Raw genomic sequence first — 11,389 nt, forward strand, 5'->3', positions numbered from 1 at the left:
CATGGAAAGTAATTTTTCCAACTCTTGTTTGCTTTATAACGCCTCTTGGGGTTATCAGACTCCTCTCTTTGGTGCTTCCCACCAAGGTTATTGCTACTTTTGCCATCTGAATTCTCACTCACTGATGGTTCGAAAGTGGAAGTACCTGGGTTCTCTTTGTCTGAAAAAAATATGCAAATAAATTCGGCAAATTATATTATAAATAATATGCAAATAAATTACAGCTATAATTACATTGCGGGTGTCAATTTTGATGGCACAGCAGTGATCATGGGTAGCAAGAGTGGAGTAGCCGCACTTTAAAAATACAGTGGTGCTTGAAAGTTTGTGAACCCTTTAGAATTTTCTATACATTTCTGCATAAATAGGACCTAAAACATCATCAGATTTTCACACAAGTCCTAAAAGTAGATAAAGAGAACGCAGTTATACAAATGAGACAAAAATATTATACTTGGTCATTTATTTATTGAGGAAAATGAGCCAATATTACGTCTGAGTGGCAAAAGTATTTGAACCTTTGCTTTCAGTATCTGGTGTGCAGTATCTGGAGTCCCTTGTGCAGCAATAACTGCAACTAAACGTTTCCGGTAACTGTTGATCAGTCCTGTACACCAGCTTGGAGGAATTAGCCCATTCCTCCGTACAGAACAGTTTCAACTCTGGGATGTTGGTGGATATCCTCACATGAACTGCTCACTTCAGGTCCTTCCACAATATTTTGATTGGATTAAGGTCAGGGACTTTGACTTGGCCATTCCAAAACATGAACTTTATTTTTCTTTCACCATTCTTTGGTAGGAACAACTTCTGTGCTTAGGGTCGTTGGCCTTGCTGCATGACCCATCTTCTCTTGAGATTCAGTTCATGGACAGATATCCTGACATTTTCCTGTAGAATTCGCTGGTATAATTCAGAATTCATTGTTCCATCAATGATGGCAAGCCATCCTAGCCCAGATGCAGCAAAACAGGCCCAAATACTACCACCACCATGTTTCACAGATAGGATAAGGTTCTTATGCTGGAATGCAGTGTTTTCCTTTCGCCAAACATAACACTTCTCATTTAAACCTAAAAGTTCTATTTTGGTCTCATCCATCCCCAAAACATTTTTCTAATAGCCTTCTGGCTTGTCCATGTGATCTTTAGCAAACTGCAGACAAGCAGCAATGTTCTTTTTGGAGAGCAGTGGCTTTCTCCTTGCAACCCTGCCATGCACACCATTGTTGTTCAGTGTTCTCCTGATGGGGGACTCATGAACATTAACATTAGCCAATGTGAGAGTGGCCTTCAGTTGCTTAGAAGTTACCCTGGGGTCCTTTGTGACCTAGCCGACTATTACACGCCTTGCACTTGGAGTGATCTTTGTTGGTCGACCACTTCTGGGGAGGGCAACAATGGTCTTGAATTTCCTCCAACTGTACACAATCTGTGTCACTGTGGATTGGTAGAGTCCAAACTCTTTCGAGATGGTTTTGTAACCTTTTCCAGCCTGACGAGCATCAACACTTTTTCTGAGGTCCTTAGAAATCTTTGTTCGTGCCATGATACACTTTGACAAACATGTTGTGAAGATCAGACTTTGATAGATCCCTGTTCTTTAAATAAAACAGGGCACCCACTCACACCTGATTTTCAATCAATAGGATGACAACACCTGACTCTAATTTCACCTTCAAATTAACTGCTAATCCTACAGGTTCAAATACTTTTGCCACTCACAGATATGTAATATTGGATAATTTTCCTCAATAAATAACTGACCAAGTATAATATTTTTGTCTCATTTGTTTAACTGGGTTCTCTTTATCTACTTTTAGGACTTGTGTGAAAATCTGATGTTTTCGGTCATATTTATGCAGAAATATAGAAAATTTTAAAGGATTCACAAACTTTCAAGCACCACTGTATGTGGTTTAAATCTGAGAACTTTTCAGTTTCAGACAAAGCATATACTGTTAACAGTTTTGAATACTGATGGGTAAATGGAAAGAAATAAATCAATGAATAAATGCATGCAACAGTTCTTGCATGCTTTCAACCATAAACAAGCATTAAAATGATTTGAAGTCATTTCACAAAAAATAGCTGCCCAGACATGATGCCCTAAATAACAGTTTTTAAAAAAATCTGAAAATAAGAAGCTTTTTTTTTTTTTTTAGTTATCTTACAATTATTATGAAGTCGAGTTTTATTATGCGTTGATGATGATGGATTCTCACGTCGACGGCAACGTATGAATATCCTGCGACTGATGAGTTTTTTCGTGGGAGCGGAGACCAATCCTTCAACAGCAGGCCCAATTACAGGTTCTACAAATGTAAAGTGGTGATGCAGCTATATTGTGGAGTTGGTCCACAATATTTTATGTGCTGCTTTATGTGAAAAAGATCTCGATAAACATGGAAAAAAATCTGTGAATATCAGATTTTAATATGGATAGCAACGATTGCTAAGGTAAATGTGATGTCAATGCAAGAGGTCTATTTAGTAATGGTCTTTACAGTCTATACAATAGTACATTTATCATCAGGTGTCAGCTAATTACCGCTGTAATTTTTTGATTTGGTGAAACCAAATGTCAGCAGAGACATCCTCGTTGTAAAGGTTGGTAGGAACTGTGCTTACTTATCCGTGGAAGAACGATGACGACACGGTCAGTCAGCAGGTCCCGTATGTGTTTACGATTTTTATGTCATGATTTACAACCAATGGGAGACACCCTTTGTCGGCTGCCCACCAATCACCAGCTCCCGTGCCACAATGGCGGTATGTTGATAAATAGCGCTGTCGCCTCACAGCAAGAAGGTCCAGGTTCGAGCCTTGTGGCCGACGAGGGCCTTTCTGTGCGGAAATTGCATGTTCTCCCCGTGTCCGTGTGGGTTTCCTCCGGGTGCTCCGGTTTCCCCCACAGTCCAAAAGACATGCACTTTAGGTTAACTGGTGACTCTAAATTGACCATAGGTGTGAACGGTTGTCTGTGTCTATGCATCAGCCCTGTGATGACCTGGCGACTTGTCCAGGGTGTACCCCGCCTTTCGCCCGTAGTCAGCTGGGATAGGCTCCAGCTTGCCTGCGACCCTGTAGAACAGGATAAAGCGGCTAGAGATGAGATGATTTTACACACACACACACACACACACACACAGGTTAAAGGTAAGGAACATTATTCAGCGATATTGTTTATTATTATTTTCTCTGTTTTCCATTCTCTGTTTATCCTGTAACGATGCTGCTGGAATCATAATTTCTCTGAGGGAACCCGCCCAAAGGGATCAATAAAGTTCCATCTAATCTATTATTAATTCCAATCGTGATATAAAAGTTCCTAGTTTGACACCTGCCCACTTCAACCGTGCTGCTGGCACACAAGGTCCTTGACCCTCGTCACTCTTAGCCAATTGGTATAATTACGTCTTTACGTGGACCACTCTGAGTCGAGCTTTTCCAGTTTACTCAAACACACGCATACTTGGACAAATTATAACCAAAAACAAGGACATTTGAATGATTTCCTCAAAATATTTTTTGTACTTTTATAGTATATTGTCGTGTTGATGAACAAAACTTAACGCACTTCCAAACGAGTTACTTTAGACTGGTTCCCTGCTCTTTTAACACAGAGTGAGCAGACAGTCAATGTCTCTGAAGCTTGGTAGGATTAATTTTATACGGAACTAGTCTAGGAAAACAAGATTTTCGATAGACAGAGGTGAACTTTGTTTTGATGAGAAGTCACGATGCATAATTCACTCTGCATAATAATAATAATAATAATAGAAATATGCGACTACCGGCCTGACAGTTCAGACCTATATCACGGAGTGTTGCCTGTGTTACTTAGGTTGCCAGCACCAACTTTTCTCGTCTGATTGGACGATTATCATTCAAGTTTTACTCGTGTTTACACATACTTTAGTCGTCTCAGATGATCGGACATGCGGTTTTTCGAGCACAGTAGAGTCACTGGGGGGAAAAAAATGCCATGTGATAGGTGAGCCGTTGCAACGGCAGCATCTGAAGAAGGAAATCTGATAAAGATCTGATCAGAGTGAGTCTGCTCTTCCAGAAACTCATCACAATCTCCTTCAGCCTAATGAGTCCTCTGGGACTACAAAGCCCATAATTTATAATGCATGCATGTCTGGTGGCTCTAATCTCATTAAGCTACTTCAATAGGCTTCATAAAATGCCAGCTGGTTTGCTGCCATCTGGACACACAGAGATATGATCTACTACACACAACTGCCCACAGTAAACATGATACAGCCTATACAAACACTGCATACAGTTTACCACACAGGGAGCCCTAGGTTAGAGACTCAAATTCAGGCTTTGCAGTGATTAAATTCACTTTAAACCTGACTTGAAGTCAAACAAAACTTAACGCACTTCGAAACAAGAGACGAGTTACTTTAGACTGGTTCCCTGCTCTTTTAGTGCAGAGTGAGCATACAGTCAATGTCTCTGAAGCTTGGTAGGATTAATTTTATATGGAACTAGTCAGATGCAAGTCAAATACATGTTTAATTATCCAATTACCTTTTGTTAGGTTTATATAAGTATTATTCTTATAAGTATTATTCTTAAAATGGTGACAAAATTAAGAGTTAACTCAAGGTTCAGTTAAAAATGACCTTCTGTCTCAGCTGGACATTGTTTGGGAACATTTTGTTTATGAAATGTGTATTTTGAACAGAGAAGTGTCTGAAGGACCCACCAAGGTCTGTTTTAGTGTCAGATCGACCCACACACACACACACTTTAATGTTGGATGTAATGGTAGCCTTATTGCTGAACAAAGAGTTAAGACTCTTATATTATATTTTTATAGTATATATTATAGTATATATTACTTATAGTATATTTTAGAGCTTTTTAAGATCCTTTATTATTTTGGACTATTGCATATACTATGGCAGTGATTTTAAACTGTTCCTGTGTAGCCTGACCTTCGTCCAGTGGAGAAGAACACTTCTTTGTTAGACCAAACATAGTCTTTGTTTAAAACATTGTCGTAAAAACATCTCACGCGCTTTGACATATGTAAATGAAATTGCTGAAATATTATTTTGCTTATGATTGAAGGTTTCATTCACACACACATACATATGAAATTAAGATGTGATTTGCTGACCTAGCACATAGACACAGATATCAAAATGATGTCACTCACTCACACCCTCCCATAAACACACACACACACTCCCATAAACACACGCACACACACCCCTCTCTGAGGTCACATACAAACACACACATTTGACAGACACAATAGCCGTTTGGAGAGATTATGATGTGTTATAAAAGGTGTTTGTAATCTTTCATCTTTGACGAAGTGACTGTGCGAATAAACTGGCATGTGAACAACTCAGGTGTTCCCTTGTCTGTTTCTCTTGTTCTATCATTCGTCCCGGATCCGAGGGGGCTCACGAAGGAATCTCGGGGTCTCTTTCTGGGTGAACCCCAACACCTTTCTTCATGTGTTCATGCGTGGGGTGTAACAATACACAAAACACATTTTTGATACAGTGAGATATGGTGGTGTCTTGATATAATGCATTTTTGATACAACCAAAAAAAGCATTGTGATTATGGCTCTTAGGTTTCCATTTTCGACTGATTAAAACATTGATGGAATGAGTATTCAACAACAGTATTAAACAGTCTACAAGTATAATAATTGAAACTTTATAAACGACAGCGTTTGCATAATCCAGAGGTTAATCTCAATCCTGTCCACAAAGGGACAAAATAATATTATCTCTGATAATACTGTCCTGGATAATACTGAAGGCCTGGTATAACCCATTCAGCAGCATATAACGAAATAAAAGCTGTCCATTAGAACGTCACAAAATTAAACACGCCTAACGAAACATTAGCCTTTGGTCATGTGAGGTAATGTGCACTGGGGTTCAGGGTTGTCAGGTCTTAGCAACACTCGCATCAGTAGTGCATGAGACCGCTATGGCTCACAACATGACAGATATGTAACCTTTTTATTAATTACGCAATGTATCAAACTCCCTGCCTATAACTGAATAAAATTATCACACTGCTGAACGTTTTTGAAAGGGTTTGTTTGGTTTAATAATTGGGCCAAAAAGAGGAGTGCCAACTTACCTTTGCAAGTATTGCTGCCTTCATGTGCTATCAGAATGGTATGTACAAGTTGTTGACTTGGAACTTGCATGTAAACATCCCCTCAGCTTGTATTTTCAAGTAGGAACCTTGGAAATAATTTGATACAAGAGTTCCCAATGGCAGAGAAGAGGACAACAGTTTCAGTAGCAGATGGTATGTAATTGTTTAGTGTGTTTATTTTAGCGTGTGCATTAAAGAACCAAAATAGGATTTCCCCAAAAAACAGGTGAGAAGGAATCTTGCATCTGCCATTTTTCATTTTGCACCAACAAAGTAAAGCACTTGCACATGACATACTCGTAATTCCAACTTCACAAGTGGGAAATAGGATCTTCCGACAAGTCCATGACAGCAGCTTATGACTGTGCTTTCGCAGATGACAGTTTGTGTATTATCAGATCTTGCAACCAACCAGTTATTGCAAAACTGTTCATGAGCTTATAGATATTTGTGACCTTTAAACTCTGGAAAAGGTGCATGAACAAAGGGTTTAACATAACTGTTTTGAATGGTAGGTTTGTGAAATGTTCTGCTGTTTAGCAAGTCTTTATCATCATGTTCTGATCATAAAGAACAGTTTAAAAGCTCATTTTTACTCGGGAGCAAAAATCAGACTTCAAACTTATGTCAAATCATTATTTCTTTCATCATGACAGTTGACATCAACTGATATGAAATTTGTATCTTCATAACTCGTTTAGACCATATTGCCCAGCCCTACCTGAAACCAGCCCAAACAATCCAAGCATGGATCCTTTCTCCAAACATAACACTTCTCATTTAAACTAAAAAGTTCAATTTTGGTCTCATCCAGCCACAAAATATTTTTCCCAATAGCCTTCTGGCTTGTTCACATGATCTTAAGGCCAAGTTTACATTAGACCGTATCTGTCTCGTTTTCTTCGCGGATGCACTGTCCGTTTACATTAAAACGCCTGGAAACGCCGGGAAACGGGAATCCGCCAGGGTCCACGTATTCAATCTAGATCGTGTCTGATCCGGTACTGTGTAAACATTGAGAATACGCGGATACGCTGTGCTGAGCTCTAGCTGGCGTCGTCATTGGACAACGTCACTGTGACATCCACCTTCCTGATTCGCTGGCATTGGTCATGTGACGCGACTGCTGAAAAACGGCGCGGACTTCCGCCTTGTATCACCTTTCATTAAAGAGTATAAAAGTATGAAAATACTGCAAATACTGATGCAAATACTGCCCATTGTGTAGTTATGATTGTCTTTAGGCTTGCCATCCTTCCACTTGCAAGTGGTAAGTGACGCGCATGCCCGACATGCACTGAGATCACACACACAGCGGCTCAGTCCCAAATCACTGCTTGTGCGCTCCACTCGCGCACTCTGTGAGCTGCGCAGGGCCGGAGTGCGCACCCTCCAGAGGGCACTCGCTGTTCAGGGCGGAGTGATTTGGAGCGCAGGATGCCTGCGGAGCCGAGCGTATCCGTGTATTGGCGTTGCTATGTGCACGCGAATCGTGTATTGGCGTTGCTGTGTGCACACTAATCATTTTAAAAACGTTAATCTGATGATCCGCTGATACGGTCTAATGTAAACCCCACCTAAGCAAACTGCAGACGAGCAGCAATGTTCTTTTTAGAGAGCAGTGGCTCTCTCCTTGCAACCCTGCCATGCACACCATTATTGTTCAGTGTTCTCCTGATGGTGGACTCATCAACATTAACATTAGCCAATGTGAGAGAGGCTTTCAGTTGCTTAGAAGTTACCCTGGGGTCCTTTGCACGGGCGATTGCTCCAAGACAACGAGGGAGGCTCAGCCTCCTCTAAAAACGACGAACATCGTGTAGGATGAATTGCGCTAGGCTTATGTTATAGCCGACCTTATAACATTGCTATTTCAGATCCAGAATCATAGAAATATATGTGCTCAACCCACTACAGTGCGAAATCATTCCCTTATAACTTTCCCCAGTTCGCCTAATGTGTGCGTGAGTTTTTCCCCCTCGTGACAGCGCGATGCAGCCCAGCCTCAGTGGATTGGGAGCTATGTGCTTGTCAATCTCAAAATGCAAGACGATTATTGGACAAATACTGCGAAAATGCCCGCCCACGGAGTCTCACAGACTCCCAGCCTCAATGGACTTCAACGGCATTTGGGAGCGATGCGCTTTTCAATCTCAAAATGCAAGACGGTTATTGGACAAATACTGCGAAAATGCCCGCCCACGGACTCCGAGCCTCACATGGGAGGGACATGGCAGTTTCCACGAGGAGACTGGTGATTGGTGAAAGCGGCCAGATATTTTCTTTGATTGACAGCTCGTTTCAACTATAGACAGGCAGTGGACAGTGTTGCCAGATTGGGCGATTTACCGCCCAATTGGGCGGTTTTAAGTGCATTTTGGCGGGTTGTGAACATATTTTGGGCTGGATAACGTCAGCAGTATCTGGCAACATCAGTTCAGTCCCATGCGGATTCGCAAGTGCTGTGGTGTATTGTAAAGGCCAATTTATGCTGACAACCCAGTCCTCGCAGACGGTGTCGCAGATAGCGTCTGCGTAGCCCCTCCACCTTCGCAGACGCTCTGCGCGCACCTCCCAAAAATTGTGACCACCGCAGAAGCCTCGCAGACAGTGTCGCAGACAAAAGGGCTCCGATTGGTCCATTCTACATCCGCTGTACACGCACTTCCGCTTCCCTACTTTCCCGGTTTGGTTTGTTTTCACAACCGGCATTTTTAAAAACACGAGCGAAGATGGAGCAGCATGAAGAGCGGTTGATTGAGGAAGTGAGGAAGTACAGACATCTATACGACTCCAGTTCTAGTCATTATAAGGAACTGGAGGATAAACACTCCACTAACCACACCCACCAACTACTCCGCGCCCCCTTGCGTTGTGCCGGTGAATAACATCGCGCACGCCTATACTCCCCGCTCAACAATAAATTACAACTGTCTGCGAAAAGCTATCTGCGAAAGCCTTGTCGCAAGAGCATGCAGAGGCCTTAAGAGATCGGCTTACATTTCGATTTTTCATTACATACGGTTTCTACCAGCTTTTTTAGTTTGTATATATTTTCATTGTAAATAAAGTGTAAATATAGTGTTGTCAAGTTTGCTATCTTAGTTCCAGAAATTTTGCTTATTTGAGTGACTGAACTTGAACTTGAGGGGGCTAGTCAGCTAGCAAGAAAGCTGTGCACGGATGCCAAGCATTGCTGATTTAATTTTGGCGAAGCCATTTGCCAGTCTTCCTTTCGAGGAAAAAATTAAAATTAAAGAGCAGGGTAGACCAATGCCTCAATTTGACTTGGTGAAAAAGGTAGGGAATAATACTCGTTCCTTTCAGCTCTCCTGGTACGAGAAAGTGAATTGGCTAACAGCAAGTGACCCACATCAACAACAGTAAATAGGCTACTTTAGTAATATGTCATGGATGGACCAAAAATATAGAATCTATTTAAAATGTTTATGCTGAGTATATTATATTGGAATACATGTTTTTCTGGATATGAATTAAACACCGCTACAATTTGGAAAACATTTTTAAACAAAAACACAGCCGAGGTCAATTTTTAAACAACATGCTACAATTTTAAAATAGAAAATGTTAAAATATACCCCCCCCAACACCACCATCATGTATATTGGACAGTAGGCTAATGGGCCAAAAGAACCTGTTATTTCACAGTTTGTGACGCTGCCAACAATCAGCCAGATCAGAGGCAAGAGTATGGGCAAAATTGATGTGTTTTTTCTTTTAAAATCTGGAAATATCATAACCGACCAGCCTTCCCTGTTTGAAAGACTACCAGCCACCACTGGTCCTTTGTGACCTCGCCAACTATTACATGCCTTGCCCTTGGAGTGACCTTTGTTGGTCGACCACTCCTGGGTTGGGTAACAATGGTCTTGAATTTCCTACATTTGTACACAATCTGTCTGACTGTGGACTGGTGGAGTCCAAACTCTTGAGAGATGCTATTGTCACCTTTTCCAGCCTGATGAGCATCAACACTTTTTCTGAGGTCCTCAGAAATCTCCTTTGTTTGTGCCATGATACACTTCCACAAACATGCATTGTGAAGATCAGACTTTGATAGATACCTGTTCTTTAAATAAAACAAGGCACCCACTCACACCTGATTGTCATCCCATTGATTGAAAACACCTGACTAATTTCACCTTCAAATTAACTGCTAATCCTAGAGGTTCACATACTTTTGCCACTCACAGATATGTAATTTTGGATCATTTCCCTCAATAAATAAATGACCAAGTATAATATTTTTGTCTCCTTATCTACTTTTAGGACTTGTGTGAAAATCTGATGATGTTTTAGGTCATATTTATGCAGAAATACAGAAAATTCTAAAGGGTTCATAAACTTTCAAGCACCACTGTAGTATTTTAATATTGAAACATTTCATGTTAAGTTTTTGGTCTACAGCATTCATTTACATTTGCACAATACTATGTGTACGAGTTTTTTTTTTTTTATACACAAATTATATATATATATACACAAATTATATATATATATATATATATATATATATATATATATATATATGTGTGTGTATGTGTGTGTATATATATATATATATATATATATATATATATATATATATATATATATATATATATATAAAACAAACAGTTAGAAAATGTCAGAACCCACCAAGCAGCAAAATATGGAGGACATACGGCATTTATATAAAAAAGAAAAAAGTGGAGTGATGTCTTCAGACACACACTATATTAAGTGAGCTAATGTTATGAGTATTCATAGTGAGATCATGTTGGAATATGACATCACTTTGTAAATATCTTCAAGTTAGTTAGCCATAGAAAATGATTTTTTTTTTTTACACGCTATTTCAAACAAGCACAGTCAGTCACTCTAGGCCCTCACTGGAGTTGCCTCAACTGGGGCACAAACCTGTGACCTCCTGCATCAGAGTGCACCAAGTCAGTGATGTTAACAACTGAACTATGCATGCACTAAATAAATAAATAAATAAATAAATAAATAAAAAGAAAAAAATTAATGCATACACACAAACTCTAATACTTGTGTAAGTATTACAGATACAAGTGCTCTTGTTGAATGCTTCAGAACACCAAAGTACCAAAAGATGTGCTTTTATAGAGGTGGTCAGACTTCTTGATTATAAACTAATCTTGTGCATTTAATTAATAACACCCGGCTAATAACTATTCTCTTAATAAAGTACTGAAGTAGGAAAAGTGTACTTATTT

General features: G+C 40.0%; 1 protein-coding gene across 1 annotated transcript in view; it reads right to left on the reverse strand.

Moving 5' to 3' along the window:
• The window catches only part of dgkza (diacylglycerol kinase, zeta a), a 502,369-nt gene that overhangs the window by 409,328 nt on the left and 81,652 nt on the right, over window positions 1–11,389 (reverse strand). The window lies entirely within an intron of this gene.

The sequence above is a fragment of the Neoarius graeffei genome, chromosome 27, assembly GCF_027579695.1.
Source record: "Neoarius graeffei isolate fNeoGra1 chromosome 27, fNeoGra1.pri, whole genome shotgun sequence".
Lineage (NCBI taxonomy): Eukaryota > Metazoa > Chordata > Actinopteri > Siluriformes > Ariidae > Neoarius > Neoarius graeffei.